The sequence below is a fragment of the Quercus lobata genome, chromosome 2 (assembly GCF_001633185.2).
Source record: "Quercus lobata isolate SW786 chromosome 2, ValleyOak3.0 Primary Assembly, whole genome shotgun sequence".
NCBI lineage: Eukaryota > Viridiplantae > Streptophyta > Magnoliopsida > Fagales > Fagaceae > Quercus > Quercus lobata.
In genome coordinates, this window is record NC_044905.1 from 13,253,638 (window position 1) to 13,272,236 (window position 18,599).

Sequence of the window (18,599 nt, forward strand, 5' to 3'; positions counted from 1 at the left end):
AGATCTCTAAAAGGACCCAAAGATGGTGGAATCTAACCTTGACCACCAGATGATAACACACTATTGCTCTGTTGAGTGGCTAACCACTTATAGTAATTTGGATGAGTGTGTCTTGAAGCTCCGCAGTGATGATAGAAATGTGGCTTCTTTGGTTGAGATTTCTTATTTTTAGCCTTATTGGTCTTAGGGTTTCTAGTCTCTTTCTTCTCTAGCTTAGGGGGTACTCCTAAAATAGATTTGCCTTTGTCTAGATTGTTCTCACTAGCTATCTTAGTTTTAGTTTCATTATTTTCAACATCATTATCGTAAGCAGGTGAGACAAAAACTATTTTACTAGAAGAGGCAATATGAGAAGAGTTAAAGAGTTCATACCCCAAGTCGGTTTTGTCAAAAGCTGATTTTTGGAGGTTCAGCATTTCATCTAGCTTTGCACTGGAAGTCCTCTCCAACTGAACTCAAACTTGGAACAATTCTGCTTCAAGCTTCTTAGTTCTTTCAGCCAAGAAGTTGTTCTCGAACCTCAGTGCTCTAATGGTTTGATTGGCTTCATCAACCTTTATGGATAGCTCCTCTCGATCTAGGTCCACATCGCTTAGCTTCTTGGTGGCTAGCCTATACAGTTTCCCATGCTTTTCAAAAATCTTGTACAATTTTGCATAAGCTATATGGATGTCATCCTGCTCATCCATCTTCTCGAACTTGGATTCCACCAAGTCCTTTTCTTAATCCACTGCTTCTACAATCCCCTCAGTAGGATCCACTGTGGTAGAAAAAAGCACTCAAGATTCCCTCGTTGTCACTATTATCTGACTCAGTCTCAGGCTCAGTATCACTAAAGGTAGCAGCAAGAACCTTACTTTTCCCAATCAACTTGAGATACATTGGACATTCTTGTTTCATGTGTCCAAAACCTTGACATCAAAAGCACTTTGGTTTGGAGGGAATAGTGTACTGACCACCATCCTTAGCATTCTTCTTCCCTCTGTCTTAACTTTTGAATTGAGAAGAATTGGATTGCTTACGGTCCTTGTTAAAACCTTTCACATTGGCATTCTTCATGAACTTCTTAAACTGCCTAGTGATGTAGGACTTTATTTTAGAATCTTCATCATTTGAAGACTCATCAGTCTCATTACTTTTGGCCTTCAATGTCATATTCTTACTTTTGGTTCCTTTTCCAAGTCTAGTCAAACCCAATTCATAGGTTTGCAAGTTGCCAATCAGCTCTGTCAAAGGAATGGTGTCAATGTCCTTTGATTCTTCAATCGTTGTTATCTTAGCATGAAATCTCTCAGGGAGAGATCTGAGCACCTTTCTCACAGTCTTGGGCTTGGGAATATGATCACCAAGATTGAATGCTGAGTTTACTATGTCCTTCAACTTGGCATAGAACTCATCAAACACCTCATCCTCCTCCACCTTTATCTCTTCAAAGCTAGTTGAGAGCCTTTAGAGTTGTGAATCCTTGACAGCCTTAGTCCTTTCATAGGTTGTCTGGAAGATGGTCCATGCTTCCTTTGTAGTTTCAGTTGAAGATATTTTCTTGAACTCCTCATTGGTCACCGCATTGAATAGGGCATTCAATGCTTTGCTGTTGAAGTTTGCCGCTTTGATCTTGGCCTTATCCTAATCAGCTGGCACTTCCTTTGGCTTCACCTAGCCAATTTCCACAACTTGCCAGACCTTCTCATCTAAAGACTGCAAGAAAACTCTTATGCGTACTTTCCAGTATGCATAATCAGTGCCATCAAATAAATGAGGTATAATAAGAGACTGTCATCTATCCATGACAAACAGGGGTCAATGGATCACACATCTAAGATTAAATTCTAATCAGAGTGTGCCTACTCTGATACCACTTGTTAGGTTAAAATGAATTGACCACTTGCAAATTAATTAATTACCCAAGTTAATTAATTAGGTTCAATTACATGCAACAGTGTGGTAGTACAAACAAATCACCGATTATACTAAATGCAGTGGAAAATAAATTTGACACAGGTGATTTGTTTACAAATGGGGAAAACCACTAAGGCAAAAACCCTTCTAGGTGATTTTAAGATCATCACTACCAAGAATCCACTATTATCAATCACAAGCGGTTACAAGTATAAGGAATCTTACCAAACCCTTTGGCTTATCCCGAAACGCCAACCTATAGTTGAACCCTTACCCCAATACCCAATTGAACTTGTATTGTAGCGGCAATCTTTCCGTTCAATGCACGAATCCCAGTATGTGACTAACCAATGATGCACGAATCCCCGTACATGACTAAGTCTAGCAACTTGAAAAGGTTGTTGGCTGCAAAGTTCTTCAATTCATCAACAATGAAGATCAGGAAGCTCCTTGGTCACAAAACTCTTGGCATAAAGACGCAGTAGCTTCTTCAAAGAGAATAATGAATGAACTAGGTCACTATATGCATGCATTCTCCATGTATAACAGCCTTTAAAATAAGCCTTATATATGTCTAGGGTTGTGAGAAAAGAAACCCAACACATACGCATCAGGTTGGGCAGAAAATCAAATCTGGAAATTCTGATCCCATAAGTCTCGACAGAAACAGCTTCTGTTGAGCTTCAACTTTAAATCTACGCATCAGCTTGGGCAGAAAATCAAATCTGGAAATTCTGATTCCGTAAGTCTCGACAGAAACAGCTTCTATCGAGCTTCAACTTTAAATCTCGATAGAAGCCTTTCTGTCGAGATTGCTGTCGAGCTTTAATGAACAACTCTTCTTTACTTGTCTCTTGATCAGATCTTCATGGCTTTAACACTTGACTTGAACAACATGTTTCTTGAAGTCTTAAACCCATCCTAGATCTACCCATTACAAGTAAAATGCATTTTCTCAAAGGATTAGCCAGTTACATAAAATATGTCCCTAACACATATCAATGCAACTTTGATAAAATGCAGGTAACATAAGCTTCAGCAATTGCAACGCAAATAGTTTTAAGTATCATAAATAGAAACAAGATTATTGGCATTATATTGTTCAACAAATCTTCGTACGTAACTTTCGTCACAAATTTTTTCACAACTGTTGCAAATGACAAGTTATTAATGATATATAGCCCATATGAAAATCAATAACATTTTTTTAAGAGAAAAATCACTAACAATTTACCACTTCAATAACAGTAAAAAAATGTTATGTCAATATTATTACTCTATATTGTTTTTGATAGAATCCCAACGACCCTTTTAATACACATGCGGTTTGTTATATATGCCAAATTGCCAGCAAACAATTCCCCTTTCATTTATATAAAGAATTCAAAGTAGTTAAATTCCTTATAACTATTTCTTTTTTCTTTTTTTAATTTGATTGCTATAAATGTTTTTAAGTTTTTTTTTGTTTATTTATTTATTTATTTATAGAGATAGAATTTAAAATTTGTAACATCCACCCTATGATAATTATTCTTTACTATTAAACCAAGACACTATTAAAAAAAATATTTAGGTGTAGGTAGGAGTCAAACTTTTCCCATTTGAGCAAACAAGAATGTAAGTTTAAATTTAATTGATATTATTCATATTTGAAAGTTTGAATGGATTTATAATCTTTGTTTTGTTTTGGTATATTTTTTTTTAAGAAGAAAATGGACAAATAATATTATTTGCTACACTAGCATTACTGATGCTTGAATGTACATAGAATCTTATTTGCACACAATATTTTCGGTCAACCATATTTTAAGCAATAGATCAAAGGTAGTATTTTCTATAATGACTTTGAATTAATTAATCAAAGGTAGTATCTAGCAATAATTATATTCTTTGTGGTGCCTAGTGTATGTAGTTTGAACCCTACTTCTCCCATTAACTACCCATCTCAAAAAATGTTGTCACTTTTAAGTTATGAGTACTGCTACAACCATAAACTATTTTACAATACTTTTACAAATTATTGATGTAACAAATTCTTACTGGTTCTCATCTGGGTCCATTACTAACATCATCTTCTCACTTACTAATAATCACTCACCACATCAATATTTTGTAAAAAATTTTGTAAATAGTTTGTGTCCGTAGCATTACTCATAACCAAAACACAAACAATTCCCTATCATGATTATTGTATTGTACTCAGGGTTGGCTGAACAATAGATACAATCGATGCCATGCAATCACCTAAGGCCCCCAAATAAAAGAATGCCCCTACTTGTAAAAATATATATATATATATATATATATACATACAAAATTTATTTATCTATATATTTTAATTACAAAAAAAATAAATACTTTTATTGGTCAATAGAAAGCATTAAAAAGGCACCATTGTATCCTAAAATGCAAAAGATTGAAAAGGGAAAAAACAACAATAGTCAAATTTCAACTAACAAAATTAAATTTTAGAAGACAAATTCATTAACTCATTCTTAAAATATGTTGAAGTCATAATTTATACTAGACAAATTCATTAATAATACAACGTAATTGTCTTGAAATATGCTAAAATAGAGATTATAAATTTCTAAAACAAAAGAAAAAATATCTCATCTCTTTATCTCCTATCCATCTATATTCTTACCTTTCTTTTCTTCATCTTGATTCTTGATCTTTTTCTATAAGCTTAGTCATTCTTTGTAATAGCTTGAAATCATTCTTTGTTCATTGCCTTTCACAGTAGATTCAAGATTGAATAGGGGCGGTGTGGGCACAGTAGAGGTAACCCTTCTGGCCCTCTCCCTCTCTGTCTTTCTGATATTTAAGATCGTAGAGTTTGATTTTTATTCAATTAAATATTTTAAATTATATTTTTTAATCTACTTGATTGATAGGATAACACGCTGGTCTTGCATTGCACAATCTACCCATAGGCTACATCACTGCACATTGCACAATCTACCCATAGGCTACATCACTGCACATTGCACAAGGCCATAAGCCCATAGTTCACAATTCATAGTTGGCCCCCACACATCACATGGCCACACACTAACCCACTCACAACCACACTCAATGTCACACCCACTATATCTTTTACTTTTTTTATGCAAAATTTTTACTTTATCAATTATTATAAGTTATCACACCAATTAATAATTTGATGTATATCATATCAACTCATTTGTATTATAGTGATTAATATAATTTTAAATAGATTTTAAGTAAAAAAAAATCAATTAATATTATTTAATTAGTATTTAAATATAAAAATGCCCCCAAAGTTGTTGAGCCGCCTTGACTGTAACTATAAGTTTTTTTATCACTAACATGTGCTAGAGACAATTGAAACTTTGCTATGGAGTTCAGTACAAAAGTGTTTTTGTGTTAAGCTTGGTGATTTGTACAATATCACTTTAAAGATAAATCATGTTGTGGGGCCCAATAATTTATGGGCTAGGCCCACTTGCTCCTGGGGAGTCCAAAGGCCCAAACCGAAAAAGGTGATGACCCGAGCTCAAAAATATAAGGCAAAAATGGCCTGGAGGTGCAGCCGAGGACAGTCTAGTCCTCGGCAGACCCAAAGCTCCATTGAGAAGAGGGGTAAAAAAAAAAAAAAAAAGATGTAGGAACAAATTTGTAAGGAGATCTAAAATATCTTGGGGGAAGTTATCCTTACTACCCTTCCAGATAAGACTCTGCACCTGACAGAGCCGTATTCTGCAACTTTATCAACCATCCCCAACAATTCTGGGATTAGACTGATGGGACAAATATCAGTCTTGTAAAGATTAACCCTACACGTGGACGAAGGACAGTTAACGCAGACGAGTATAAAAGAAGAAAGTAAGTAAATCTAAAGGGGGACTCCCATCCCACCTCCAAAAAAGAGAGACTACATGGGTGAGAACACCTCAACAACACCTGAGATCACAGAAAAAACCCATCGTCGGGTAACCGGGGTAAGACCTTAATGGTCCTCGGATCAAGTCCGAGGAGACCCATCCCATAGGATGCGACGCCGTAGGGCTTAAATGTTCAAGCCCAAATCCTTTTTCTACACGAATTCCTCTAAAACCAAGACCGGGCATCGCCCCGTGACCAACGGCTAGCTTTTCAAGCCCACTCTCTACAAATCATATTGTGAGGGATCTTTCATATGCGAGCCCAACATCATTATTGGGCCGGAAAGGAATTGTGTCCTTACACATGTAGTTCCAGACTAAGCTACAACATTTTTTACTAAAGTGATAGTAATAATCTAATTTGGACACAACTATTGATTCCACATGGATTTAAAAAGATAAGAAATGTAATACATAACCTTCAACTTCTCCATATGGAAAGCAAGGTTGATAATCTTTCTGTGTTTAGCCCATTTCTCAACCTCACAGTTTACTACTCCCATTGCAAGCAATCTAGCAAGTGGATTTGGTTTGGGCTTCTGAAAGTCACCTATCTTGGTGAAAACATCTTTGATATGTTCAGGGCTCATAATGTTTATATGGGGTGTTGGGCCAAGCCATGTAAAAAAATTCTTAGCTGCATATGTTTACAAAGATTGGAAGAAAATCCGATATTTTTAGAAAAATATTATGTCTACAACATTTTCAAAATAAATCTTAAGTGAGAGTTTGTTACTGACTATTACTTATGGATGAAAAATCATTTCAATGGTTTATTTAAATTAGAACCAGTAACACTAGCTTTACCTCAAAAAAATTTATGATTCCAACGCTACCAATTTAGATTCTAGTTTATAGTTAAATCAATCGGTCTAGTTTGTCTGGTTCAGATTTAAGATTTTGGGCATAAGCTAATTCATAGTTGGAAGCTTTTAAACAGAAGTTACAGGACTTAAACAACCATACATACTTTATTGCTATGAAATGAGTGAGATATAATTTGTGTTTGCTGCAACAAAATCTTTAGGTAATTAAGTTTATTGTAGACATACATACCATAATGCTTCACTGTGTGATGTTCAAAGGGGAGAACACGTGGCATAATATCGTCAGAGAGTTCTATGTGTTTAGAACAAGCTTGCTTTATCATCATAGAGCTATCTTTCATGTCCCCGAAGAAAAGTCTATAGGAATTGACTACAAGACCTTGGTCTTAACCACACCCAATTCAGAATCATGCATGACAACATTGTCATTATAACAAAAAGAACAGAGTTGGCAACTTTGTCCAGAGAAATTTCCATTATTATTTTTTTCTTTGTAGAGAGAGATAATAGGCCAAGAATGTACTAGCCCCTTGTGATAAATTAACCAATTAATTAGCCAAGTGAATTAATTAAGTTAATTAACATGCAATATGCATGGTAGCACAAACAAATCACCAACTAAGTTAAATGCAGCGGAAAATAAAGTTGACACGGTGATTTGTTTATGAATGAGGAAAACTTTCAAAGCAAAAACCCCACCGGGTGAGTTCAACCTCATCTCCATTAACATGTCCAAGGGCGAGCACAAGAAGCCTGAGTTCCTCAAGCTCCAGGTACTTTTACAATTACATACACACAATTCTCTCCCTCTTTTCGACTAATTAGCTATATATAATTCTGAATCTCTCTTATACATGGTCCTGTTTGTTAAATTACCGATTGTCCCAAAAGGTTGAGCTGTTAGGAAATGGTGAGTTTAATCACTTAACCATAATTCTAACACCCCTTCTCACTTGTGGGCCCAAATTTCCCATTAGTAAGTGGGGGCCCAACAAGTGGGAATTTAACATTTTAAATGGGAAATAGAGTGAATAGAGGGATCGAATTCAGGATCTCTTACTCTGATATCATGTTAGAAATACTGAATCAATGTACTGTATTTAACATTGATAATGTTACAGCCCTTTGGCCAAGTACCAACATTTGAAGATAAGAGTGTCTCCATCTTTGGTAAATTTATACCCGCAATTTCATCATTTTCATTCATTCTCTTTTTTGGGTTTCCCTCTGTTTGCAACTCCATATTATAAAACAGAATTTGTGTATGAGTAATATAGAGTCTCGAGCGATATGCCGCTACGTTTGTGACAAGTACGCAGACAAAGGAAACAAAGGACTATACAAAACAAACTCACTGGCAAAAGCATCCATAGATCAGCGAATAAAACCAAAAGGGCAGAGCCTCAATCCACCAAGCTCAACTTTGGTGTTTTAACTCACATTCGCGCCTTGAATGAATATCAAGCAAGACAAAGTAGTGACCAGGCAGAACGAAGAGAAGATGTCGAAAGTGCTTGACATCTACGAAACGAGGCTTGGGGAGGCTAGTTTCTTGGCTGGGATGAATTTTCTTTAGCTGATCTTTCACACTTGCCTAACACTTAGTACTTGGTTAGTGGCACTGATAAGGGCAATTTGTTCACTTTGAGAGAAAATGTGGGGAGATGGTGGGATGAGATATCGAGCCGAGACTCGTGGAAGAAGGTGGTTGATTTGCAGAAGGGTGCTTAGAAAATTTGGAGGGCATTTCTTGAATGAATTGCTTCAATCCGGAGAATTTATTTTCTCCCCCTTTTTTCCTTAGTTTTTTGGCTAAGTCCAAAGAGATCAATGGCATTTTGATCTCCCTATGTGTAATCTTTCAATTTTAGAACACTTAGAGTGTGTTTGTTTGGAGGTAAAATAGGGTGGATGGAAAACTTTGGAGAGAAAATGTGAAGGAAAACTTTTTTGGAGTGTATTTGGTTGGGTGGGGAGGAAGGAAAATAAATGGTGGGGCCTAGGTGTTTTCTCCTCGAGCCCACCTAAAAGTTTTCTCCCCAAAATGAAGAGAAAACTTAAGGGAGAAAATTGAGCTGCTTAATGGACGAAAATGCCCACATGCACTTGCACATGAGCTTCATCCCTACATTGCTCTTCACTTTTTTTAATTTTAATTTTTTTCCTTCCTTAATGTTTCCTCCTCCTCCTCCTCCTCCTCCTCCTCCTCTTCTTCTTCTTCTTCTTTTTCTTTTTTCCTTTAATTTTTTCAACTTTTTTTTCCTTCCTCCATGTTGCCTCATGTTCTTCTTCTTCTTCTTCTTCTTCTTTTTCCCCCTGGACATTACCTCTTCTTTTTTATTTTTCTTTTTGCTTTTTGTTTTTTGGGTTTACTAGGCAGGCATCCAATGTACGTTGCTCATATATATATATATATATATATAGCTTTCTTTTGTGCATTTTTTTGTTGTTGTTGTTGTTTTTTTTTTTTTTTTTTTTTTAGATGTGTGTGTGTGTGTGTGTGTGTTTTTTTTTTTTGTTCTGGACATGATTTTTATTTTATTTTTAATAAATTTAGGTGATTGCTTCTTCGTTTTTGTCACTTTTTTTGTTTTAATTTGGCATCATTTTTTAACAAGGGTATATAAGTAAATTTATACAAACTCATTTTTTCCATCCCTCAAATTTTCCACTCCCAACCAAACAAAAATGAGGGAAATTAAAATCTTTTCTATCCTCCCACTTTTCCATCCTCTCATAATTTTCAATCCTCCCACTTTTCCACCCCTCCAACCAAACAGACCCTTAAGGGAAACTCATTAATTTTCTACCATTACTATATACTCTAGCCTTTGTAATAAGGTTGTTAAAATCAAGATCTTATAATCGGTAAAAAGGTTTTTAATTTGGTTAGGATTAAAAATATTAACATTATACTTTAAAATTAAAATTTACCAATAATAATGATGTATTTTTTTAATTTAATTTTTTTTTACATTATTTGTAAAGTTGTGATTTACAACTATGTTTATGTTGGCTTTAATTAGGTGTCAAATTTGATTGTAATTTTGTTCAATCTGTCGGACCATGAGCTGTGTCATTCCACCTCAAAACCAATTGGTGATAAGGAAGACACACTCAAATCTTTTATTACATTGGACATCACACCATGTATGCCTGTTTTTAGAGTGATTGCAAGGAGTCAAATTGTGGTCCCTCCAACAATCCCTCCCTCACAATGACACTCCCGCGACTCGAACCCATGACCTTGGTTTTGATACCATTTATCGAACCATGAGCTGTGTCATTCCACCTCAAAATCAATTGCTGATGAGAAAGACACACTCAAATCTTTTATGGAATTTGACATCATGCCACGTATGCCTATTTTTAGAATGGTTTTAGGGAGTCAAATTGTAGTCCCCCAACACAATCATTTTCCAGTATTTTTGTGGGATTTTATGTAAGAGTTATGTGTGAGAGTTTGGTAAAGAATCTGTGAAGAAGTGGATTTCGTGATAGGCTCACGACTGTCTCGCGACTGCTGACTTGTGAAACAAGCCACGTGAGAAGCACATGCTAGAATTTGAAGAGTCCATGACAGGCAGGATTTCGCGAGTGACTCGCAACTCAGGCCACGTTACGAATGACCCACGAAACTCACTGTCTAATTGCTTTTTGAGTTTGACTTTTCCCATTCTTTACTAACGCTATATAAACCCTCATTCCCATGAGATGTAAGAAGAAGAATGAGTATTTACAAGAAACTTTTGAGAGAGAAACCCTAGCCAAACACTTGAGAGTTAGAGATTGTCTACCCACAATCCTCTACATCATTTCTCTAAAGTTTCCATTTAGTCCCACCACTCCAACTATACATCCTTGAGAGGTTCTTAACCCAAACACTTACCACACCCATTTTGAGTGTTAAGAGAAGTTTTGGTGCCTTTGGGAAGCATTGGAAGAAGCCATTGAGTGGCGGATGCAATCAGGCTGAATTGTGGGATCTGAATAACTAGTAAAGACAAGACTCTAAGAAGTCCGTTGGTAGCAAGAGCTTGGAGGGCTCAAGTACATTAGATAGATTAGGCTTGGAAGGTCTTTTTGATATTCGTGTACTCCAACTTATTCACTAGTGGATCAATTTCGACTTGAAGGGCCATGAAGAGATTTTACGCGGAGTACTTTGGTTTCCTCTTTAAAAACACGTCTCGGTATTATGTTTGTGTTTGCATCTCTCTTCCTTACTCTTTAAGCTTTACATTTATTGCTTATTGTACTTGCTTATGGCTTAGGGTAGTATTCTAGTCTTGGTATTATGTTTGTGTTTGCATCTCTCTTCCTTACTCTTTAAGCTTTACATTTATTACTTATTGTACTTGCTTATGGCTTAGAGTAGTATTCTAGTTTATTGCGCTTATTTCACTCTTGTTCTGCACTTAGATATGTTAGAGTAAAAGCAATTAAGCCGTAATTTAAAATTAGGGGTCTAAACAAGTATTAGTGTTTTCATACTAATTGAGCTTTCATTATTCAACATTTTTCCTTCAATTAATGCAATAATGGATGGACAAACACAAACATAATATAATGGAGTAGAAATCATAATATATTGTTTCTTATTCTTTAGAAAATGATTTTTTAATCACTAAATAGTAAATAGAACCCCAAAGAAGCCACAAGGCACAATGGTGATAAATCTTGTTTAACTGGAACAACTTTTTGGTACTATATCTTATGTAATATAATGTGAGTGCCAAATTGAGGTTGAACAGTTATGATTGAGCAAGGAGCATGAGCATAAGATGAGGAGGTCTCAAATAAGAAGTTTTGCAAAATGATTGATAAAGCCATCTTGGTCTCTATTAGAGCGAAGTTTTGACCAATGCATATCCTAGGACCCCCACCAAATGGGAAGAATGATACTTGGCCCTTTGTTACCTTTGAAATGCCTTCTAAAAATCTCTTCGGGTTAAACTGAATTGCATTCTCACCCCACAGTTCATAATCATGGTGGACTAGGATTGTCAGTAAAGCAATCTCCACTTCAGCTGGTATTATCAAATTTCCCAACTTGGTTTCCTTGTGAATTATTCGAAGTAGCAAAGCTGCTGGTGGGTACAACCTCAGAGCCTCATTCAATATCATGGTTACCTATGCCATGGATAACCAACTATTACCAACATGCATTTCTTAAAGAATTTAGTAAAATAAAATAAAATAAGTTCATTAAATTTTCCTCTTGAAGAGTATATGAGAGATTTTGAAGCTCATTTATGATAGATAAAATTTGAAACAAGATTTATTACTCAATCTACAAACCTAATAAAATTTGAGGTTTTCACACAAATTAGTGGTCTATAGTCTATTTACCAAGTACCAACTCTAACAAAAAATGAGTATGCTGACTATCATAAGCTCAATAGACAATGCTTTTACTCGATCAATTAACTAATGTTGACATGAATTTTCATGGATGTGAATATTTCAACTTGGAAATACATTACATATAAATTTTATAGGAAAATAAAGAAAAATTAAAATCTTTAGGGGATACTTACAATTTTAAGGTGATTTAATCCATCAAAGTCAGGTTTGTTCTTACCAAAGACTTGCAAACCTCTTCTCTTGCACGAGTTGCCAATTTCGATACTTACTCAACAAAACCATTGTCCAAACAAGTAAAACCGAGGTGGTCTCTTCCCCAACAAAGTAGAAAAGCTTACATTCCTCAATTACTTCCTTAATACTCATTCTGACACTCTTCTTGTTACTAAATTCCTTAATCTCCCTAGAATTCGATTCCATAAGTATTCCTAATAAGTCATCATTTCTACCTTTGCCTGCCTTCTCCCTTTTCTTAATGATTCCCATTAGTAAGTCTTGTACTTCTCTTTCAATTTCCTTCATCCTCCTGTGCGTCTTTGTTGGTAAAAACCTGCATGTATAAATATTAGCTATTAGTAAATTGTGAAGATTGAAGACACAGAAACAGAAATTGTATTAATTATATAATGTGATGATCCCTATTATTTTTGTGTTTGATGAGATGTTCAGGAAAGTAGGTTATAACCAATTTCATTTCTGAATAAACAATAAAATTTGAATTTTGTTCTTCATTAGAGGCATGGTTTTAAAAATTGAACAAGACCAACTAGTTCAACCAGGAATCAGAACCAATCCAATCCGGTAAAATCATCCAAAATTGGTCAAAAACCAGGTTAAACTGGGAACTAGGGCCAAAATCAAATTTTAGACCGTACCGGTTTTTAAAATCATGATCAAACTTCAGAGGCATGAGAATTTTTATTTTGAAGGTGGGTGAATCAGAAGTTGAAATTCGTTGAAAGCTTGTAGTATTAAAAAATAGCACATTCCTATAATAAAAAAATAGCACATATATATATATATATATATATTTAATAGATATGATAGAATTTCAATCTATATAACATAAAACTAAATTGCAATTGGTTAATCCTATCTCAACAAAAATCAAATTTGACTTTTTTTTTATTTTTTTTATTTTTTTTATTATTATTAGGGTAAGAAACCAAACTTGACTAAATCTCAAAGTTGAATGTTTAATCACTACCTTAGTCTTGGAAAGTATACAGATTGTCCTACTTTTACAACGAGTTGCGCTTGCTCTTTTTGGAGTTCAAATATTCTTCTTCCTTCTTTATAGCTACTTCCAAATGCTGCTCTTGAAATCACATCGCTTGACAAGTTTTCAAGATAAGGCCATACGTCTAACTCACAGGATCCATCTACAGAGATCAACCTCTCCCATTGGCTAATCATATTATGCAACTTTGATAAAATTCAGGTATCATAAGCTGTAGCAATCGCAATGTCAATAGTTTAAACTATCATAAATAGAAACAAGATTATTGGCATTATATTGTTCAACAAATCTCCATACATAACTATCTTCACAAATTTTTTCATAGCTGTTGCAAATGACAAGTTATTAATGATATATAGCCCATATGAAAATCAATAACCAATTTTTTAAGAGAAAAATCACTAACAATTTACCACTTCAATAACAGTAAAAAATTGTTATGTTTATATCATTACTCTTTATTGTTTTTCATAGAATCCCAACTACCCTTTTAATGCACATGTAGTTTGTTATATATGCCAAATTGCCAACAAATAATTACCCTTTCATTTATATAAAGAATTCAAAGTAGTTAAATTCTTTATAACTTTTTTTAAAAAAAAATTGATTGCTATAGATGTTTTTAAGTTTTTATTTTTTATTTTTTTTTATTATAGAGATAGAATTTAAAATTTGTAGCATCCACCCTATGATAATTATTCTTTACTATTAAATCAAGATAGTATGAAAAAAATATATATATTAGGGTGTAGGTAGGAGTCAAACTTTTCCCATTTGAGCAAACGAGAATCAAAGTTTAAATTTAATTGAAATTATTCATATTTGAAAGTTTGAATGGACATATAATCTTTGTGTTTTATTTATTTATTTATTTATTATTATTATAGAAGAAAATGGACATATAATATTATTTGCTATACTAGCATTAGTGATGTTTGAATGTACTTTGAATCTTATTTTGCACACGGTATTTTCGGTCAACCATATTTTAACCAATAGATCAAAGGTAGCATTTTCTATAATGACTTTGAATTAATTAATCAAAGGTAGTATCTAGCAATAATCATATTCTTTGTGGTGCCTAGTGTATGTAGTTTGAACCCTACTTCTCCCATTAACCACCCATCTCAAAAAATATTGTCACTTTTAAGTTTTGAGTATTGTTCCAATCACAAACTATTTTACAACATTTTTACAAATTATTGATGTGATAAATTCTTACATATTCTCATCTGGGTCCATTACTACCATCATCTTTTCACTTATTAATAATCACTCACCACATCATTAGTTTGTAAAAAAAATTGTAAAATAGTTTGTACCTGTAGCATTATTCATAACCAAAACGCAAACAATTCTCTATGGTGATTATTGTACTGTGCCTATAAGTTTTTTGATCACTAAAATGTGCTAGACGGACATTTGAAACTTAGCTATGGAGTTCAGTACAAAAGTGTTTTTGTGTTAAACTAGGTGATTTGTACCATATCACTTTAAAGATAAATCATGCTGCTCCAAACTAAGGAACAACATTTTTTACTAAAGTTTTAACAATAATCTAATTTGGAAACAACTATTGATTCCACATGGATTTAAAAAGATAAGAAATGTAATATATAACCTTCAACTTCTCCATATGGAAAGCAGGGTTGATAATCTTTCTGTGTTTAGCCCATTTCTCACCCTCGTAGTATACTACTCCCATTGTAAGCAATCTAGCAAGTGGATTTGGTTTGGGCTTTTGAAAGTCACCTATCTTGGTGATAACATCTTTGATTTGTTCTGGGCTCATAATGTTTACACAGGGTCTTGCGCCAAGCCATGTAAAAGAATTCTTCCTTGCATATGTTCACGAAGGTTAGAAGAAAATCTGATATTTTTAAAAAAAGATATTATGTTTATAATATTTTCACAACAAATTTTAAGTTAGAGTTTGTTATTAACTATTACTAATTAGCAAAAAATAATTTTAGCTGTGTGCTTAAATTAGAACTAGTAACACTAGCTTTACCTCAAAAAAAAATTTGGCTCCATCGCTACCATTTTAGATTCTAGTTTATAGTTTAATCAATCGGTCTAGTTTGTCTGGTTCGGATTTAAGATTTTGGGCATAAGCTAATTCATAGTTGGAAGCTTTTAAACAGAAGTTACAAGACTTAAACAACCATACATACTTTATTGCTATGGAAATGAGTGAGATATAATTTGTGTTTGCTGCAACAAAATCTTTAGGTAATTAAGTTTATTGTAGACATACATACCATAATGCTTCACTGTGTGATGTTCAAAGGGGAGAACGCGTGGCACAATGTCACCAGAGAGTTCTATGGGTTCAGAACAAGCTTGCTTTATCATCATAGAGCTATCCTTCGTGTCCCCGAAGAAAAGTCTATAGGAATTGCCTACAAGACCTTGCTTTCTCAAGCACCTCTCTAAATATTTTGGCCTTAACCACACCCAATTCAGAATCATGCATGACAACGATGTCATTATAACAAAAAGAACGGAGGTGGCAACTTTGTCCAGAGAAATTTCCATTTTTTTTTCTTTGTAGAGAGAGAGAGAGCTAGAGGTAGAAGAAAATGAAGAAGCGATAAGAATGGAAGTTTCTTCCACACGTTTTTTATAGCCTTTTCTTTGTTGTCAACAAGCATTCACAACTTGTCCTAAAGGACGAGGAAAAAAAAATAGAAGCAAAATAAAACATCAAGAAAATGACTTATACATATACACTAGCTTCAAAGCACGCACAACGTGCTCAGAAGCTCTTCTAATAATTTGCATCTATTATAATTTAGAAATATATATTTTTATTTTTCAAATGAATAAAAATGATAAATTTTAGAGATAAGCAATAACTGTAATTTCTTTTTTGAACGTGAAGGGAAAAATATCCTAAATTTTAGGAGTTTTCTTTTTTAATTCAAAATAAAATTTGTTATTTGACATTTATGACCCTATTTCTAAATGAAGTCACTGTTCATTAATGAGGGTATTTTTGAACCACACAAAAGTCCAGTTGAAAGGGGAGAATCCTCTTATATATAGTATAAGTAAAGTTATGATTTTCTATTATTTGGTTATGTCAAAAAAGTGGAAAGAAAATAGAGGAAACAATCAGAAGAAAAACAAAATTTTATTTTTACAAACCAAATTCGCACTCTTGAACCAAATAGATAATTCGCACTCTTCTCTCTTTTTTGTACAATTAAATATAAAAAAATCCTTTTCATTAGATTTGTTGATAGGTTTCTCAACAACAGAAAAAATAAAATAAAATACTGTTAAGGTAATTGAATGGCAAAATGGAATCATCAGCCAGGTGAAGGGCTAGAAGACCCCAAATTCCTGCAACAGCCACATGTCGATAAAATAAAATACTGTTGATAGTAGTGTGTATCTGATATTCAATGTAGTTTCTAATCTAGAATGAGCTAGCTTAATGTGACCCAAAAAAAAAAAAAAAAAAAAAAAAAAGCACCCATGATTCATGTGGTGCATATTGCGTCATCGATTACATAACCTCCTAAGAATTAAAAAGACCAGGGCAAAGCACTTTTTACGATGAAAAAAGACAGATGGTTGAGCAACAACAATTTTATATGAGCCACCACAAATATTTTTTTCTCTCCTATTTTTGGCAATTGGATTGCTACAATTCAAACTTTTTTCCCTCCTATTTTGGCAATTGGATTACCATAATTGAGACTCATTTGGTAATATTGTTCTAATAACGTTATTTAAATGTTGTGAAAATATGTGTGGATGAAAAATTATTGTGAAAATATGTGTTGTGTTGTTTAAACAATACAACCAAACAAGCCTTAAAATTTTCTCTCCTCTTTTTGGTTAGTTGGGGCAGTCAGATACGTGCACAAAAAATTTGGGCAGCAATGGTATTGTTGAAATTGGTTTTTCTCTTTCCTCCATCTGGTCACATCGTTTCTCTCTTCTCTCCTACTTTTTCTCACAAGTTCAGCAACATAATTGCCAATATTCACCTCTCTCCTCATGCTGTAGTACATATCTCACAAATAAACTCAAATTTAAGCAATATTTAGTCAAAAGACTCTCTATAAGCATTCATTTAGTATTTAACAAACTATCAACTAATATAGAAACAAAACAAAACAAAACCAAAAAAAAAAAAAAACATTATTTCTTAATACATTATAATTAGTAGCAGAGCTAGTAATTTTTTCTTGGGGCCAAACTAAATATAAAAAAATTATTAAGGGTTTTTTTTACTTATAATTTTATATTTTTTCTAATTAAAAAAAAATCATGACATAATTCTTGATTAATTGGATATTTGATCATCTTAATCGAGAATAACTTTTTAAGGAAGTAATATGTTATTTCTTCAATTCTCATCTTTGAGCCTTTTTAGATGGTAATCCTTGACCTTTGAGCTCTTTTTATCTTAAATTATGCATCAATTGTGAATAATTTTACCTTGAAATTACTCATATTTTGATACTTGAATATTAAATTTTATACACTAGTTATATATCCATTTAAAAAATATATAAATAATAAACTGTATGCAATCAATCAAACAATATAAATTCACATAAAAATCTAAATATAAAATAAATTAATACAACAGGGGCAAAGAGAGAGAGAGAGACTAGTGTTGATTGATTTGTGAACAGAGATGCAAGTCACCGAATGGATTCTAGAAGCAGCTGGCGGTTTTTTTTCTTTTTTCTTTTTCTTTTTCTTTTAAACGACAAATTTATGTTAAAGCAATACGGCCTTTTTTTTGTATTATTATTTTTTTTCATTAGGAGGACTGGAGGAGTACTCCCAATTGGAACTTAGAAGAGGATTCTTGATTAACAAAGAATTTTTCTGTCTTTTTTATAATTATCTTGGAAAAAATTGGCCTTTGCCCTTTCAAAAAAAAAAAAAACAATCCAGCATTTTGCCCCCTTTCCTAAACTAATTAGGGAAATGCCCCTCTTTTGAAACTCGATTTTCTCAAAATCGAATTAAGCCCTACAGTGGCGTTTTAAGCAGCCTATAATGACGTTTTAATGAGCCTATAGAGGCGTTTTGTAACTCGAGCTCCATGAACTCGAGTTATAGGTAAAAAGAAAAAAGAAAAAAAATTGCATGTAACTCAAGTTCATGGAGCTCGAGTTCCAAAATGCCACTATAGGTTCTTAAAACGTTTAAAACGCCACTATAGGCTCCTTAAAACGCCACTATAGGGCTCTAGTATTTTTTTTTTTTTAACTCGATTTTGAGAAAGTCGAGTTTCAAAAGAGGGGCATTTCCCTAATTAGTTTGGGAAATGGGGCAAAATGCTGGATTGTTTTTTTAAAAAGGGTAAAGGCCAATTTTGTCCTATTA

The 18,599-nt window shown here is 33.6% G+C and overlaps 2 pseudogenes; both read right to left on the bottom strand.

Annotated features, from left to right (window-relative positions):
• LOC115959671 overlaps positions 1 to 7,877 on the bottom strand; it is a 31,289-nt pseudogene extending 23,412 nt beyond the window's left edge.
• A 3,365-nt stretch (positions 7,878 to 11,242) lies between these two features.
• Positions 11,243 to 15,590, bottom strand: LOC115977926 (annotated as a pseudogene).
• Positions 15,591 to 18,599: the final 3,009 nt, after the last annotated feature.